Genomic DNA, 19434 nt, shown 5'->3' with positions numbered 1-19434 from the left:
ATACAAAGACACCTTTTTTTTCAGGAGTCAGACAAAGACCTGACATACTGATTTCTTATGCTAGAGTGGAGAGGGAAGAGAGCTGGACCTTGCCTGGCTTTCCATTTTCCATGTCCCAGGCAACACAAGCTTCATTATTTCATCTTTTTTTTTCCCCGCAGCTTGATTACGATGTATAAATATGTCAGAGGAACCATTCTCATTAAGATGCTGTTTCCACAGAGACCACACACTTCAAAATAAACTAACAATACATATTACTAAGTTGGCACAGGCTATCTCCATTTTCCAACACAACTTTGTGAGCAGGGGCCCACCATACTTAGCACTTATCTGCCTAATGTGACTCAGATTGAGATGGGTGAGTTGCAGCCCAGATGAGAAAATCCCACCAGAAAACTAAACAAATTATTCCTCACACTTCTAATTGCAGCATGCAGAATGTACAAGCTGTGGATCATTTCAAGCTGATGGAGTTGTGCTGCACAACTTTAAAAAGCTAAAGCTCAATTTTTGAGTTAGAAAAACAGAGGGAAGACAAAAAAAAAAAGGCACAAACAACAACAAAAACAAAAACAAACAAAAAAGGCAAACAAAAAGACCAAACAAACAAAGAAATAAAACCCAAACGAACAAAAACCCCAGAAAATTTTCTTTCTAAATGGACTTGTTTAATTGTTTAATGTAAAATGACTCAAAACTGAATTTTACCTTAAGGCACAAAAAAAAATCAGTTAACATTAACTAAAATTAGTCTTCACCATGGAAGAAAATCACAGATTCAAGCAGTTACATTGAGTTGGAAGGGACCCTCAGAGGTCATCTTGTCCAGTCCCCCTGCAGACAGCAGGGACACTTTGAGATAGGTCAGGCTGCTAAGTGCCACATCGAGTCTGAGCTTGTATGCCTCCAGGACAAGGTCTAAACCATATCCCTGGGCAATGTGTTTCAGTATCTCACCACTCTCATTGTGAAGAATTTCCGCCTAATGCCCAGCCCAAATCTGCCCTGCTCTAGTTTCAAACCATTCTCCCTCATCCTATCACTATAAGTCCTTCTAAACAATCATTCCCTAGCCCTCTTGGAGGTCCCCTTCAGATACTGACATGCAGCTTTAAGGTGTCCCTGGAGTCTTCTCCTCTCCAGGCTGAACAGCTCAAATTCTTTCAGCCTGTCCTCATAGAAGAACTGCTCCAGCCTTCTGATTGCCTTTGTGGCCCTCCCCTGGACTTGCTCCAGCAGGCTCATATCTCTCTTGTGCTGAGGATCCTATGGCTGAACACAGCACTCTAGGTGAGGTTTCATCAGAATATCACCTCTCTCAGGTTGATGGCCACACTTCTTTTGATGCAGCCCAGGATGCCATTTGCTTTCTGGGCTGCAGGTGCCTATTGCTGGCTCATATCCAGCTTCTCACCCACCAGCTCCCCCAAGTCCTTTTCTGCAGAGTTGTTCTCAATCTCATCATTCCCCAGCCCAGATTCATGCAGTGGATTGCCCTGACCCAGCTGCAGGACCTCACATTTGTCCTTACTGAATCTCATGAGGTTCTCCTCAGCCCACTTCTCGAGCCTGTCCAGGTCCCTCTAGATGTCATCCATCCCATCTTTCAGTGTTATCACCTCCACCAGTCAGCTTGGTGTCACCTGAAGACTTGCTGAGGGTGCACTCAATCTCATCTATAGAATTGATGAAGATATTGAAGGTCAGCAGGTATCTGCACTCTATACCCAGGATGCAAAATCAACCACAGTAAGAATCCTCTGTACAAATTTAGGGACTGACACATAGGGAAAAAAATTAAAAAGCCATTTCTTCCTCAAAATAGTTGCTGACAAGACTACTAAAATATTCCAAGAGCCATAAACTTGGAATTACTCAGGTGTCACTGGAATTCTCCAAATCCCACAATATGAGAAAATGAAAGATTATTGCCACTTTTGGGCAACACAAATAATCCACAAGTTGATTAACTTAACCTGCACCCCTACAAAGCCTAACATTGCTTAGTTGAAGGCTTCTCCAATTCATTAATGTTTGTATATTGCTTTTATTAAAATAAATCATGGAACACTGGAACAATGCCAAGAGATTGGAGTACTGCCAAGAAACAAAATCCTGGTGCTGTAAGAGAAAACCCTGAAGCTTGTGGCTTCCAAAGCTCCTATCATCCCAATTTATAGACAATCAACTCCAAAAGTATTGATCACTATGCAGAAATTACCTGGTAGTAGATGGCTCCTTTGCCTGCAGCAGTCTTTAGTGGGAAGATAAACACTGACATAGATAACTGAAAGACACTCTCAGCCTCGAGCTTCCTAGATGACATTTTTATCTAAACCATATCCCTTACTGCAGCCTCTTAGGCAGAGAGAGCCTTTGCAGTTCAATTGTCCAGCTGGATGGTAGGTCTCTGAGCTCAGATTTTGTATAAAGGGCCCCTAACACCTCCAAAAGTTTTGGACACTGACAGATGTCCTTTATGAACCCCTCTCCCTCACAAAATCATTCTGGTTGGAGATCTCTAACTCCAACCAATTCTGGTTCTAGGTCATGTCCCTCAGCATAACATCTCCACCTTGTTTAAACACCTCCAGGGATGGGGATTCAACCACCTCCCTGGATAGCCTGGTCCAGTCTTTGAGAATGCTTCCAATAAAGAAGTTTCTTATATCCAATTTAAACTTCCTCTGGTGCAACTTGAGACAATTTCCTCGTCGTATCACTTGTTACTAGGGAGAATATACCCACCTCCACCTCACTCCAGCCTCCTTTCAGGGAATTGTAAAGAGCAATGAGGTATACTCTCAGCCTCTTCTTCTCCAGACTAAACAAGCCCAGTTCTCTCAGCTTCCCCTCATCAGACCTGTTCTTCAGACCTTTCACCAGCTTCCTTGAATTCTCTGGACATACTCCAGCACCTCTCTGTCCTTCTTGTAATGAGATGTCCAAAACCGACCCAGTATTTGAGGTGTGGCCTCACCAGTGATGAGTACAGAGGCACAATCCTTTCCCTAGTCCTGCTGGTCACACTGTTCCTCATATAGGTTGCTGTTGGCTTTCTTGGCCACTTAGAGCCAAGTGCTGTCTCATGTTCAGCTGGCTGTTGATCAACACTCTTAAGTCTTTTTCCTCTGGGCAGCTTTTCAGCCACTCTGCCCTAAGCCTGGAGCATTCATAGGGTTGTGACCCAGGTATAGGAAAGAAAATTAAATCAGCTTTAATGAAAGAAATTATAATAAAATATACAACAATATATATAAAATCAATAGTGAACCCAACCCCTGATGACAAGTAGTCACCATCACCACTGATGATATAGCAGAAGTCTCAGACTGGACTCAGCAGAAGATGGGAACTAGATTCAGAGAGATTCTGAAACTGGATTCAGGAACTCATGGCTTAGGATCAAATTCAGAATGAACAGAGTACTCCTTGAACAGCAGCTATCGATGAAGAGATCTCAACCCTGGCGATCCCTCAGCTTTATACTGAACATAACATGTGGAATGGAGACCTCATCCATAAGTTTTGTTGCTCCCCACAGGTGCAACCCTTTTCTCTGCACCCCCAGTGTGCCCTCGGCTGTACCCCAGCTCTTGGTACTAACTAGGAATATGGCATGGTATCACTGCTAGGAGCAGCTACTGCCTGTGAAACTATGCTGTGTGCTGCAGAAGGTGCAGCTACTGAGCAGAGGCAGAGCTGAGAAGTCACATCACTGAGCAGAATTATCTCTGTCCTTACTCCATCCAGGACAGGCGGTGCTGTGCCTACAGCACATGTATGCATCACCATGCAAACAACCCATCCCCACACTCACCCCAAGGATGAAAGCCCAAGGAGGTTAAATGAGTATTTGAAGATTCTTGTGATATCTCTCTGAATGAATGGAAAATATTAAAACTAATTAAAAGCAGAGCTTCACAGCTGAGACCTTGAGCGTGGCATTTCATCTGGAGCTAATGTTTATGAGAACTTAGACTATGCCCACCTTGGCAGAGGCTATAAATTTGCAATTAATAATTGCACTGCTATTAATCTTTGAGTCAAGTGGAACATGGTCACTAAACCGAGGAAGCCTTCTCAAAGTGGATGCATAAGGATGAGCACAGAACCCAGGAAAAGTGGCAAGAAACGTTTTGAAAGGCTTACTTAAATTCTTTTCCAGTCACAAATAATTTCCCCAAATGAAGCCTCCTGAGGCCAGCTGCAGCAGCTGCTCCAGCTCCATTCGTCTGAACCAGCATCTGCTTTCAAGTTACTGCAGATCAGAGCTCCCCGGCATGAGTTCAGTTGTCTCCATTAGCAGCTCCAGCTCATTCCTCTGACATTTCCATGAGCAGGTCATGAGGTGCAACATGTTCCTGTTACCACTTGAGAGATAGGGACAATATCATACGTATTCCAAAGCTAAATCAAATATGACAGACCATCTGACATCTTAAATCTTCCCTTGTGCTGCTTTTGGTCCAGTAATGAGGCAGCCTCAAGCCAGAGTGAAGTATACTTAGGGAAATGTGCTTGTTTTCCACAATGAAGGTGGGCAGGCAAGATCAGGTTCCCAGAGACTCTGAATAGATTGTCTCCTTTCCCTGTACTTTTCCATTGCCTGGCATGGCCAAAACTAAAAAGGCACAAGTCCCTCGCATGTACCTTGCTCTAAAAGTCCTTGCAACAGCTAAGGCCTTGCATCAGTGTCTGCTCAAGAATCTAAGTTTGATGCTGAAGGTCTTCAAACCCAGCTTTCCTGATACACTCTTTTCCTTGCTTTTAAAATAATCCACCTTCAGAGAAGGAAGAGGGAATTTTCCTTGCAACAGCTAAGGCCTTGCATCAGTGCCTGTCCAGGAATCTAGGTTTGATGCTGAAGGTCCTCCTAAGAGTTCTGGTGCAAAGCTTCAAACCCAGTCCTTCCTGATACACTCTTTTCCTTGCTTTTAAAATAACCCACCTTCAGAGAAGGAAGGAGGAATTTTCTAGCTTACCTTTGATTCTAACTAAATCTCCTCTGATCCTCAAACTTCCCCAAAGTCATTTGAGTTATTTTTGCAGCTCCTATTAAAACCAAGTCCCTAGCTCAGTGTCAAGAGGAAGCAGTTTTGTCCCAGGGATCCTTTTAAACACCCTAGAGACACAGTCTAGCGTGAGATTTGGTAGAGTTAGATAGTCACGGAATCACAGAAGCATCCAGGTTGGAAAAGACCCTTGGGATCACCAGGTCAAATCAACATTCCTGCTCTACAAGTGTTGGTGAATCAACCACCTCCCTGAGCAGCCGGTTCCAGTGCTTGACAACTCTTGACATGTAAAAATTCTTCCTAATATCCAGTCTAAACCTACCTAGTCACAGCTTGAGGCCATTCCCTCTTGTTCTATCACTTCTCACCTGTGAGAAGAGACCAGCACCAACCTCTTCACAATGTCCTTTCAGGTAGCTGTAGACAGCAATGAGGTCTCCCCTCAGCCTCCTCTTTTTCAAACTAACCATCCCCAGCTCCCTTAGTCACTCTTCATAAGATTTATTCTCCAGCCCCTTCCCCAGCTTCCTTGCCCTCTGCACTCACTTCAGCATCTCAACATCCCTCTTGTAATAAGGTGCCCAAAACTGAACACAATACTCCAGGTGTGGCCTCACCACAGCTAAGTACAAGGGGACAATCACCTCCCTGCTGCTGCTGGGCACAGCATTTCTAACATAAGCCAGGATGCCATTGGCTTTCTTTGCCACCTGGGCACACTGCTTGCTCATGGAAAGATGTTTGTCTATTACAACCCCCAGGTCCCTTTCTGCCAGACAGCCTTCCAGGCATGCTACGCCAAGCCTGTAACATTGCTTGGGGTTGTTGTGACCTAAGTTCAGGACCTGGCATTTGGCCTTGTTGAAGCTCATCCCATTAACACTGGCCCATAGATCTAATCTACCTAAGTCCCTCTGTAGAGCCTCCCTACCCTTGTGCAGATCACGGTTGAACCTGACAGTCTTAAAGGTGTTTTCCAGATGCAATTCCAGGATTTTATGATCCTCTTTGTTGCATAACATGGGGAAAACACACTGACTTCTTTAAACAAAATGTGTGAAATTAAAAGTGGCAAGTGCTTGAGGTTAGCCCTCCATAAGCCTTTTATTTGGCTACATATTTGGAACCTTGTCATAGAATCATAGAATCAACCAGGTTGGAAGAGACCTCCAAGACCATCCAGTCCAACCTAGCACCCAGCCCATGCCAGTCAAATAGACAATGTCACAAAGTGCCTCATCCAGTCTTTTCCTGAACACCTCCAGAGACGGTGACTCCACCACCTCCCTGGGCAGCCCATTCCAATGGCAAATCACTCTCTCTGTACTCGAAGTGTGGTCTTATAAGTGCTGAGTACAGGCACATGATCATCTCCCTACTCCTTCTGGTCACACCATTGCTGACACAGGCCAGGATTAGGGGATGTTTGGATTCTCACTTGGTTCCTCTGCTCCTAACATATCCATCTTGGGTTTCCCATGAAAAGAACAAGGCAGTGAATTTGCTACTGCTAAATTTCCTTACTTACTAGATGACTTCTTGTCACACTCTTATGGGACTGTCATCTTTGGGGTAACATCTGTTACTAAGATGTGAACAGGTATCATCCCAACCACTCCACTTCCACATCATTATCTTGGACCAGCTTGGACCCACTCTGGTGCTGTATAAATGGCTCCAGGCCTCAATAAAGGAAAATGAAGTGCCAGGGTCTGTGAAACCCATGGAGCTCCACTTCATTTCTACAGTGTACGTCCAGGAACTCAGGCCAAGATGATGGCTTAGAAGACAGCAAATGAATGGACTTAAAGCTCGGCTGCAGAAGCTCTGATAACTTCTCTAGGTGGTTGTGTAGCACAGAGCAAGAAAGAAAAATGCCTCTCCTCCGCTCTTGTCAGCAAAACAAGAGCCTAATCAGATTTCAAATACTGACAAAATTTAATTGCAAATGACTTTGTTAAGCAGTGCAGTGAAGTTGAAAATATTTATCATTCACTTTCTTGAATATCAGAGGGTACCTGAACAACTTCCTTGAGTCTGGACAGGTTGCCTAGGGAGGCTGTAGATGCCCCCTCCCTGAAGTTAATCCAGGCCAGCTTGGATGAAGCCTTGAGCAACCTGGTTTATTGAAGGTGTCCCTGCCCATGTTGGGGAGTTTGGAAGTAAATGAAGTTTAAGGTCCCTTCCAACCCAAACTATTCTACAAATTCCTTTGCAAAAGGCAGTTTATTATCTAGGAATGTGTGCTTTTACTGAAGAAAGCATCCTGGCCTTTTACTGACTTCAGTAAAAAATTACTACACTGCCAACCACTGCATCTCCAAGTTTGTATAGCAACAATAGCTTATGCGTTTCAGAGCCTAGAAAGCCCTCAAGTTCCCAGATAGTACCAGAAGAAAATCCTTTGACATTGTGTCTACATGCTTCTTGAACGCCACCAGGGATGGCAACTCCACCACCTCCCTGGCACCCTGTGCCAACACCTCTCCACTCTCTCAGTAAGGAAGTTTTCCTAATATCCAGTCTAAACATAAAGCAAAACAGCAAAAAATAATCCCCAAAGCATAAAGCCCCGCTCCAGAAAATAGTCTGCAAGACTGTTGCTTAGATAGCAGGGGCAGGTTATGCTCACAGGAGTCAAGAAACAAAGCAGATGCAAAAATCCATTCCGGCTATTAAGCTGTTGCATGACTGTGGTACCACCCTGGGGCTACTTAGTGAAATGTAAAGTAATAACAGCTGATAATTTTATCACTTTAATGAGAAAAAAAAATCATGAGGAATTAGAAAGCCTAGCAAAAAAAATTTAAAAGAAATCATAAAATTTATAGGTAAAATTAAATACACTTTAAGGAGTGCTACAGAGTCCTGTATGTGAGGGTTTTATGAAAAGCACAGTTTATCAAAAAAATATCTAACAGAATCCTTGAGTGAAGAATAGACCTCTAGATGGTTTTTAATCCTTTTTACAGGAGGTGTAAAGGAGTTCCCAGCTCTTTGCATTTCATGCAGCCTCATCAAAGCTCCCTGCTGCACAGATCAAGATGAGGTCAAACATTTGTGACCCCACTGCTCTGCAACTTGCTAGAAATTTGCTTAATATTCACTACAGATTTATCCATGGCCAATTTGTTCTAATTTCCCTTCATAACAACACTGTCTTTTGGGTTAAACACCTCTTCTCTTGCTCTGCTCTGTGTATTCTAGGCAATATCTTACCTTCTTGCAGCCATCATTTTGTTAGATGACAAGTCAGCCCTTTTCATTTTTCTTCAGAAGGAGAGTAGCTTTCTGCCCAAATGTTCCCTCAAGTCTCTGCTCTCCTGCTCTAATTAGAGCTCAGTTTCCTTGGGCCTGGATGATCAGCAGTGCACACAGTATTTCTAATTTCATTTCACTGTCCCCTCGATGAGGAGTTCCATTAAAAATGTAATTTAGATTTAGGCATTAGCTTGCATTTACTCCTACCTTAGTATTTTGACACAAACCTGGCAAATTTCAACTTGAAGATGTTTTCCCTCATGCTGCATTCCAAGGCAACAGGAACTGATTTGGAGACTAACGGAAGTATCTCAATATTGTTATGCCAGGATAGAGTAGTTCAGAGAATCTTGGAATTATTCAGATTGGAAAAGGCCTCTAAGATCATCAACTCCAACTTTCTATCTAACACCTCCATGACTACTAGACCACAGAATCAACCAGGTTGGAAGAGACCTCCAAGATCATCCAGTCCAACCTAGCACCCAGCCCTATCCAATTAACTAGACCATGGCACTAAGTGTCCCCATCTCCAGGAATGACAACTCCACCACCTCCCTGGGCCATGTCCCAGAACACCCTCTTGGGCAGCCTGCTCCAAAGCCATATATTTTAAATAAGTGGCAAATAAATGAGACTCTTCTTACACTCAATAACTTTTTCTGAACATTGTCCTCAAGGTTATGGGTAGGTCATAAAGGTTGTTTATTTTCCAGAGGTTGAAAACCCCTGCTAGAACCCTCACATACAGGACTCTGTAGCACTCCTTAAAGTGTATTTAATTTTTCCTATAAATTTTATGATTTCTTTTAAATTTTTTTTCCCTAGGCTTTCTAATTCTAATTCCTCATGATTTTTTTTTTCTCATTAAGGTGATAAAATCATCAGCTGTTATTACTTTACATTTCACTAAGTAGCCCCAGGGTGGTACCACAGTCATGCAACAGCTTAATGGCCGGAATGGATTTTTGCATCTGCTTTGTTTCTTGACAACTGTGAGCATAACCTGCCCCTGCCATCTAAGCAACAGTCTTGCAGACTATTTTCTGGAGCAGGGCTTTATGCTTTGGGGATTATTTTTTGCTGTTTTGCTTTATGTTTAGACTGGATATTAGGAAAACTTCCTTACTGAGAGAGTGGCGAGGTGTTGGCACAGGGTGCCAGGGAGGTGGTGGAGTTGCCATCCCTGGTGGCATTCAAGAAGCATATAGATGTGGCTCTCCAGGACACAGTTTAGTGGTCATAGTAGCAGGGTTACAGTTGGACTCAATGATCTTAGAGGTATTTTCCAGACCTAATGATTCTATGCTCAAGAAACGTGTGGACATAGCACTTTGGGACATAGTTTAAAGTCCATGGTGACATTGACAGCTGGACTAGAAGATCTTAAAGGTATTTTCCAATCAAAACAGCTTTGTGATTCTATGTTCTGGTTTAATGGGCTGCCCAGGGAGGTGGTGGAGTCACTGTCCCTGGAGGCGTTCAAGAAAAGACTGGATGAGGCACTTAGTGCCATGGTCTATTTGACTGGATAGAGCTGAGTGATAGGTTGGACTGGATGATCTTGGAGGTCTCTTCCAACCTGGTTGATTCTATGATTCTATGACCTCTGGCTCTACATGACATGAGGGGGAGGTGTGTGTGGGCTCTTTGTGTGTATCTTCAGCTCAGAGAACAATGTATGAAAAAGCAGATCCACCCTTAATGAAGAAAGAGCTCCAAATGACTACTCAAAAAGGTATTGGATAGGAAAAAGCATGTACCAGTTTATCTGAACTTTCATTCCATTCACAGATTCATAGAATCATAGAATGGTTTGGGTTGGAAGGGACATTAAAGATCATCTAGTTCCAATACTTTAGCCATAGACAGGGACACATTTTACTAGACCAGGTTGCTCAAGGCCTCATTGTGGTTGTTCAGCAGAGAAATGGGGGGAAGTAACATATGAAAAAAGAACCCCACTCTGAGTTGAGACAGAGCTGAGATAAAACCAGGTCATTATAAGTAAGATAATACAAGGAACAACTGCATTAGCCTATTTGCAGAAAAGTGCAGCATGATGCAGAAGCAGCATCAGATATCAGTGTTCTACCCTCACCCCTTCTCATCCTGCACCAACCCAGTAGAAAAAGCCAACATCCAAAGCCCAGAAAACCAAAAGCAGTGACTAGAATGGGAAGCTTCCCATGTTACAATCTGAACTTCCAGCCCCGTGGTACTTTGACCCAGACAGTGCTTTCATTTTGAAGCGGGCATGACACAGCATGATATGAATATCAGCACTCAACCCATGACACTCATCCAGACCTTGAATATCTTCAGGAAGAGGACATCCATGACCTCCCTGGGAAACCTGTTGCAGAGTCTCACCACCCTCACTGTAAATAATTTCCTCCTAATATTCCTATGTCATCAAATAGTCATATTTGAAATTCATGGTGCTGATTCCAAGGGCATATCTTGGAGGTCTCTTCCAACCTGGCTGGTTGATTCTGTGATCCTGTCCAACCCCACTGCAGTCAGCAGTGACACCTTCTGCTGCCCAGAGCCACATCAAGTCTGGTCTTGAACATCCTTATGGACAGGGCCTCAACCACAACACCGGGCAAACTGTTCCAGTATTTCATCACTCTCATTGTAAAGAACCACTTCCTAATGCCCAACCTAAATCTAAGCTGCTCCAGTTTCAAACCTTTGCCTCTTGTCATTCTGCTACAAGCCCTTCTAAACAGTCCCTCCCCAGCCTTTCTGTAGGTCCTGTTCAGATATTGAAATACAGCTCTAAGGTCTCCCCAGCGCCTTCTGTTCTCCAGGCTGAACAGCCCAAATCCTTTCAGCCTGTCCTTGGAGGAGAGATGCCCTTTGATCATCTTTGTAGCCTTCTCTAGTTCCACTCCAGCAGGTCCACGTCCCTTTTTGTATTGGGAATCCCACAGCTGAACACAGTACTCTAGGTGAGGTCTCATGAGAGATGAGCAGGCTACTCCAAACACAGCAGTCACCTTCCATTTAGTGGACCAGAATTTCCACATCACTATTGAGAAGAAAATCTGTCTACCCTCAATAAGAAAAGGCACAGCACAGCCACGACCTCGGACAGCTGAGGTTTCTAGGGTGCTTATAGAACATGGAGCCAGCAATGGACAAACATTGTATTTCTTCCAAAGACTAAGCATAAATGTCATATATTTGTAAATATAAATATCTGAAAGAAAGCCTTTTGAATAAATGCAAAATATGTGTCACTGTGTCCCATGTCCTATTCTCCCCCTACCCCATACACACACACAGAGTCTTTACACAAAGACTGTGTAAACTGCTCCCTGTGCCATCAATCCTGTCTGGAGAAAAGAAATGCTGCTGCCAGCAGTTGCTATTCTTTTGACACACCAGAGCCATGCCTCACATTCCTGCAGCAGCTGACACTACAGTTAATCCTTGTATGGCCGAAAAGGGGGTGGGGAAGGAGGGAATTCTTGTGGAGAACATTTGGTTTCCATGGATAAGCCCAGTCTCTACTAAAGCAGTACTGTCAGCCCTCCCAGAAATGAAGTCTTCATACTCTAACTCCATTCACATAGAACTTTTGCTTTTAGTAATGATTTCTGAGAGAAGAAGCCTTAATAACTTACAACCATGTTTTGTGAGATTTCATGAAGCTCCTGTTTTCTTAGAGTGAAGTTTTATAGCACATGGATATAGTAGATATTCAGGGAGGTACTGGAGAAAGTCCAGCACAAAACACAAGAATGATGGACTGGAACATCTGTGTGATGAAGAAAGTCTGAGCGACTTGGGGCTCTTCAGTCCAGAGAAGACTGAGGGAGAGGAATCTGACCGAGGTTTCAAATACCTTGAAGGTGACTGTCAAGAAGAAGGTCCTTTTTTCAGTGGTGTTCTGTGACAAGGGCCATGGATACAAATCAAGGAAGTTCCAGCACAACACAAGGAAAAACTTACCTGCTAGAGCCCTGGAACAGGCTGCCTGGAGCAGTTGTGGAGTCTCTTTGTCTGCAGACTTTCAAGACCCACCTGGACATGTTACTGTGTGACCTGCCCTAGGTGATCCTGCTTTGACAGGGGACTTGGACTTGATGATCTTCAGAGATCCCTTTCACGTTACTGATGATGGAGATGTTTGCTACTCAGTTATTCAATGATGGAATCATAGAATGGAGGAGGTGGAAAGGATCTCTGGAGATCACCCAGTACAATCCCCCTGCTAAAGCAGAGTCATCCAATGCAGGTTGCCCAGGATCACAGTGTCCAGATGGGTTTGAAATCTCTCCAGGGAAGGAGACTTCTCTGTGTGTTTCGACAGCCTGCTTCAGGGCTCCAGCACCCTCCAAACAAGAGTTCTTTCTCTCTGAGTACCTGAAGGTGCTTCCGATACATCACATAAGTCAGTGCTCTGTTACTCCTTGTTTTAAATTCGCTATTCATTGAAAGAATGCTGGGTAAGTAAAACTGAAAAGGACTTTCAGGAACTGGATGCAAATGGGGAAAATCAGCAGTAAAAACCAGAGCACAACTGCCCTGCCCAGCAAACCAGTGGCCAGGCTGGCAGACACTCTCACAGTCGCCTACTCCAGAAGCGACTTGGACTACATAACGCTTGCTGAGAGTGTGTCAGGCTCCCCAGACTGGATGGTAGAATTGCTGTGAAGTTCACCTGTGTGGGGCAGATCCTCCGGGTGAAGCGCTGGGAGCTGCTGCGTGAGACCAGAGAGCCAAGCCCAGCAGCTCTCGGCTGGAGCTCACTAGGTGGAGCACACACACCACGGCCTCCCTCCATCCTTGCTGAAAGGGCTTTCAAGGCTGCTGAAAGCAAAATGAAAACAATCCATCAGAACGAAAAGGAAATAAATATGAAAATAAAATAAAACCGAATATGAATAAATAATAAAACAATAAAACCAGACCTGCAGTCGTATAAAATCAGCATTGGTGTTTGCTAGGGAGAGTGTTTCCCTTTAAAGAAATCTGGGGGTTAGAAGCAATTTTTGAAGCAAGTCTGCTTGTTCTGACAGGGAAAAAAAAAACCAGAGTGTTAATAAAAAGATGAACTTGTCAATGAATAAATCCCATCTCCCCTCCCAGAAACGCAGAGGTAGTTTGTTCCAGCCCTTCCTATTTTCAACAGTTGCACTGGGATAATAAAATAATCTCATTACCATATGGTCTGGGCAAAGAGGAGGAACTAGGGAATATGGATAGACTAGGAAAGGAAGAAGTTTTTCTTCCCCTCACCTTTCATCAGTTTATTCTCCTAATCCAGCATTGCTGATGGACTCTGGTGCAAACAGTTGTGTAGCCAAATGATTCCATGCCAGCGCCAGGGTCTGCTGGCAGCAGCAGTAGCTCTTTGGTAAATACACTCACACAGCCATAGAATGGTTTGGGGTGAAAGGGTCTTTAAACATCATATATCATATATCACAGTATCACAGTATCACAGTATCACCAAGGCTGGAAGAGACCTCACAGATCATCAAGTCCAACCCTTTACCACAGAGCTCAAGGCTAGACCATGGCACCAAGTGCCACGTCCAATCCTGCCTTGAACAGCTCCAGGGACGGCGACTCCACCACCTCCCCGGGCAGCCCATTCCAGTGTCCAATGACTCTCTCAGTGAAGAACTTTCTCCTCACCTCCAGCCTAAATCTCCCCTGGCACAGCCTGAGGCTGTGTCCTCTTGTTCTGGTGCTGGCCACCTGAGAGAAGAGAGCAACCTCCTCCTGGCCACAACCTCCCCTCAGGTAGTTGTAGACAGCAATATAGGTCCAACTCCCAGCCATGGGCAGGGACACCTCACACTAGATCAGGTTGCTGAAGGTCTCATCTAACCTGGCCTTGAAGACCTCCAGGGAGGAGGCATCTATAACTTCCCTGGGCAGCCTGTTCCAGTGTCTCACCACCCTCACTGGAAAAAAGTTCTTCCTAATCTCTACACTGCTGCAAGCTCAGGCTGCAGTTGTGGAAAGAGGAGGGTGTGCTGTGGAGTACATACTTGTGGTGAACAGTCCTACAGGGCATGAAATGGGCTTAAGCCTGTCCTGTCTTATTGTCTGCACTGCAGCCAGAGGCAGGAGCACAGGACAAAGGAGCCCAGGCAGCCCAGTCTGGTTTAATCCGGTCGCCTGAGAGGGGTTTCTCGGGGCCCAGGCCCCTGTGGTGTGCCAGGCCTGTGCGCCCCATTGCTGGAGGAGAGCAGCCTCTGGGCTCTGCCATGTTTGGGTCTATCTGGGTGACTGCCAGAGGCGGCTGGGGGATGGTGTGGCCAGTGAGACCCTTAGCCTCGGCCACTGTCCTGTAAGTGGGGGTGAACAGGGGAAGAAGTTGCTGCCTGCTCCTTCCTTCCTCGCTCACCTGCTGCTCGCCCGCCCCTCGCCTCAGCCGCCTCAAACCGCCTCAAACCGCCTCAAACCGCCTCAAACCGCCTCAAGGCGCCTCAGCCAGCAGCTGGCTCCACTCTGCAGCCCAGGTGGAATTCGCCAGAGCACTTCTGTTGAATACTTTGCTGCCTCTGTTTTGGGCCACGGACACCAGGACTGGTGATGCTCTTAACTCTTGGTGCAAGCTGCTAAAGGATGTTCAGCAGCCTCACAAGCGGCGAATGGAGCTGCCAGGCTCTGCTAAAGGCATGTTCTGGAACCTTCCAAAATGCCATTGTACAGAGACAGTCTGCACCATGGTTCTGCTAACTGCACCCCAGAACTTGTGTGCAGAGCTGGAAATAAGTTTGGGGGAATCACTTAGTGTGTATTAATAAATATTTAATCACTTTTAAATCAGCCTGGTTGCATTTTACCCCAAACTCAGATTTCAACTAGTCCCCTCCATGACACTACTCTGCTGTTACTTGTACCCGTTTTCCAAAAATAGAGCAGTCATGTCTCAGGAGATGATTTTCAGAGATGTATGGAATCAGCCAGGTTGGAAGAGACCTCCAAGATCATCCAGTCCAACCTAGCACCCAGCCCCAGCCAGTCAACCAGACCATGGCACTAAGTGCCTCAACCAGCCTTTTCTTGAACACCTCCAGGGATGGTGCCTCCACCACCTCCCTGGGCAGCCCATTCCAATGCCAATCACTCTCTCTGTGAAGAACTTCCTCCTAACATCCAGCCCCAGCACAACTTGAAACTGTGTTCCCTTGTTCTGTTGCTGGTTGCCTGGGAGAAGAGACCAACCCCCACCTGGCTACAACTTCCCTTCAGGTAGTTGTAGACAGCAATGAGGTCACCCCTGAGCCTCCTCTTCTGCAGACTGGCAGGTCTGACATGTCAATGTGTGCTCAATTTGTTTGAAACACCAAGAGCTTGTGCATTTAAATTGGTATTTTTTTCAGCTAGAAACTTTGCCCCCTCTCTGGAAATGTTCAAGGCCAGGTTTGGATGAGGCCTTGAGCAACTTAGTCTAGAGGGAAGTGTTCCTTCCTATAGCAAGGGGTTAGAACTACTTGATCTTTAAGTTTCCTTCTGACCCAAACCATTCTATGAACCTATGAATAATTAAGACAAAACCTGCCTGGGTGTGATGCTGGTGTCATTTCTCTGGGGTCCAAAGTGCTCTGTCGAACTAGGATATGTGCATCAACCCCTTCAGGCTGCGTATTTGCACATCCACTCTCTCCATCTCCTCCACCCAGTAGCAGATGCTCAGGGCAGTGCCTTCGGGTTGCCTGCTGAGCACTGCACCTGGAGCAACTGTTGCATGCCTAGACTGTGTTCTTGGTTTCTCTCCTACCCTCTTTTTTTTTTGGGGGGGGGGTGTTATGTTCATTTTTGTTTTGGTTTGGTGGTTGGGGGTTTTTTTTGGGGGGGGGAGGGTAGGGGTAGGAGCTGTTACTGTGGGTCTTTTGTGTTGATTGGGTATTTTTGGTTGTTGATTTTCATTGGGGTTATTTTGTTGGCTTTACTTGGGTGTGGGTTTGTTTGGGGTTTGTTTTTGGTTTTGGTTTTTACTTGCTTTTACATTTCAACTAGTCATGGAGGAAGGCCACAAATGTCCCTTTACAACCCTCTGGTCAAGTTATCCTCAATTCTGGCCTTGCTCTGCAAAGCTATCATTGATTTTCCTCCAGATAAGGAGGCTGAGGGGAGATAGGGAAGACCTCACTCCTCTCTACAACTCCCTCAAAGGAGATTGGAGTGATGTGGGGATCTATCTCTTGTCACAAGTGCTTTAGATTGGACATTGGGAAAGATTTCCTAGCCGAGAGGGTTCTTAAGGCCTGTTCCAGGCTGCCCAGAGCAGTGGTGGAGTGGTCATCTCTGAAGGGAGTAGATGTGGAGATGAGAGATGTGGTTTAATGGTGATCTGGCAGAGTTGGGTTAGCAGTTGGATTTGATGACCTTAAAGGTCTCTTCCAAACTAAACGATTGTATGATTCTAAGAAAGGGGTTGAAGAAAAGCCTTCACAAAGAACTAAAACTGATCCTTTTGTCCTAAAAAACCACAGAGAAATATCAAGGCAGCCACTGCAGCCTGCAAATCCCAGGAACTTGGCAGAGTCAACGCCACGTTGCCAGAGAGACAACCTTTAAAAAGGAGATTCTGTGGCTCTCTCCAGGGCAGTGTACCATCCCAGCCCTGTCAGACTGCTGCAGGTCATGAGCAGAACAGATGGAGGGTTTAGTTCTCTCATAAAGGAAGGAAGCCACTTTCTCTGCATCTGGATTAACGTGATCTTTCAGCAGCTGCCATGAAATCCTTGACTGGTTGTTGTAATTGGGCAGCTCTCCTTGCTGGTGCTAAGCAGCTCCAACAGGCTCCAGTAACATGCTTTGACAAATGAATTGTAGAATTTGTAGAACTGTACAATGCTTTGGGTCAGAAGTGGTCTTTAAAGGTCATTTTGTCCAACCTCCCTGCACAGATAATCTCTTTAGAACCATACATTGGGTCTTCGTGGCAAGGTTTTGGTAACTATGGGAGTGGCTTCTGTGAGAAGTAGTGCTAGAAGAGTCCCTCATATCTGCAAAAGCCAATGACTCCAACATGAATCCACCACTGGCCAAAGCCAGGTCCACAAGGCACGGTTAAGAAGGAAGAAAAAGAAATCTGTGTGATTTCATCCGGTAGAATGGAGTGAGAACACATGAGAGAAACAGCTCTGAAGACACCAAGGGCAGTAAAGGAGGGGGATGAGATTATCCTGCAGCCCATGGCAAAGACCATGGTGAGGCAGGCTGTCCCCCTGCATCCCATAGAGGTTAACAATGGAGCAGATGCCTACCAGGAGCCTGCAGAGAAGTCCACACCAGAGCAGATGGACGCCTGAAGAAGGCTGTGACCCTCAGGAAGCCCATGATGGAGAATGCTCACGTCAGGACTTGTGATCCCTCAGAGACTCATGATGGAGCAGTCTGTTCCTAAAAGATTGCACCCCATGGAAGGGTTCCGTGCTGGAGCAGAGATGTAGTTTGTGGGAAGATGTTGGAAAGGTTTGTGGAGGACTGTCTCCTCTGGAAGGGACACCACAATGGAACAGGGGAAGGGTGTGAGAAGTCCTTCCCCTTAGGAGTAAGGAGAGGCAGACAAAAAAACATCTGATGGAACTGCCTGCAACCCCCATTCCATGACCCTCTGTGCAGCACAGAGGGTAGAGGAATCAGGAGTAAATATACCTCTGGAAAGAAGGGAGAGGTGGGAAGGTGTTTTTAAGATTCAATTGTATTTCTAATTACCTTGCTCTGATTTAATTGGTAATAAATTACATTAATTAGCACTCAAGTGAAGTCTGTTTTGCCTGTTACAGTAAGTGGTAAGTGATCTCCTTGTCCTTATGTCAACCAGGAACATTCCATTGTATTTTTTTCTCCCCCCTACAGCTGAGAAGGAGAATGACAGACTGGCTCTGGTGGGCACTTGGCATCCAGCCAAGGTCAACCTACCACAGAACAAAAAAAAACAAAGCCAAATAAACCCTGGACAGTATAAAAAAGCAAGGCAAAGGATTTCAGTAGTGGTCACAGTTTCCTCTATAAGCCTTAGAATTATAGAATCAACGAGGTTGGAAGAGACCTCCAAGATCATCCAGTCCAACCTAGCACCCAGTCCTGTCCAGTCAACTAGACCATGGCACTAAATGCTTCATCCAGGCTTTTCTTGAACACCTCCAGGGACAGTGACTCTACCACCTCCCTGGGCAGCCCATTCCAATGGCAAACCACTCTCTCTGGGAAGAACCTCCTCCTAACATCCAGCCTTTTCTCGCTCTTTTTTCTTTTTCTTTTGGTGGTTCTTTGACATTTTTAAATTGTCCTTAGTGCCAAACTTCCATTGCAAAGAGATGAGTCCAAACTTTGTGTGATGGGGGAATCAATAGGACATGGGAAGAATGAAACCTATTTCTCTCTTAAGTCTTCAAAGGCTCTTAGAGAGCTAAATACTTTTTTTTTTTCCTGTTAGCTATACTGCAGCCAACCTACTAAAGAGCTGGAAGATGGTTCTTAGCTTCAGTCACAGAATCACAGAATTCCAGGTTGGGTAGAACTTCAAGGATCATCTGGTACAACCTTTCCAGGTGATAACATAGTTGAAATGAGATGGCCCAGCACCCTGTCAAACTGAGTCTTAAATTTAAGCAATGCTTACTATTTTGTTTAAAGCATTGCTCTGAAATAGTGAAAGGTTAATTTAAAGAGCATTGGCTGCTAAGGAAACCTGAGAAGCTCCCTACACAGGGATCTGAATCACCTTTAGGCAAGGAATTCTTGATCTCCCACTTTCAGCATTGTGTACTCCAAGACCTGACAGGCGAGAGGATTTTCTGTGGCTAAGATCTCACTTTTGCTGTCACTGCAGGGACACTAAAATGACCTTCTAAATTACGCCAGAAGCAAAATGTCTAAGCGGTGGAACAGAATTGCTCAAGCTTCTCCTGAAATTCTTCACCTGGTGCCTTAGCACTTGTGTGAATCATGGCAGTTTTGGTAACTGCAGGAACATTTGTGTCAAGCACATCAGCTACTGAGCTGGCAGCATTTTCTGCTGAGACACTTCCTTGGTGATTCCCCTCTGGAAGTATGACAGTTTGTTGCCAGCCAAGAAGAGAACATGTGAGATATCAGCATCATTTGGGGAGTGAATTGGATAGGAATACTTGAGATCTATGCAGTTGGAAAGACTATCCAGTTCCAA

The sequence above is a fragment of the Pogoniulus pusillus genome, chromosome 5, assembly GCF_015220805.1.
Source record: "Pogoniulus pusillus isolate bPogPus1 chromosome 5, bPogPus1.pri, whole genome shotgun sequence".
Lineage (NCBI taxonomy): Eukaryota > Metazoa > Chordata > Aves > Piciformes > Lybiidae > Pogoniulus > Pogoniulus pusillus.
The sequence above is the reverse complement of the archived record's forward strand: the minus strand, read 5'-3'. Positions refer to the sequence as shown.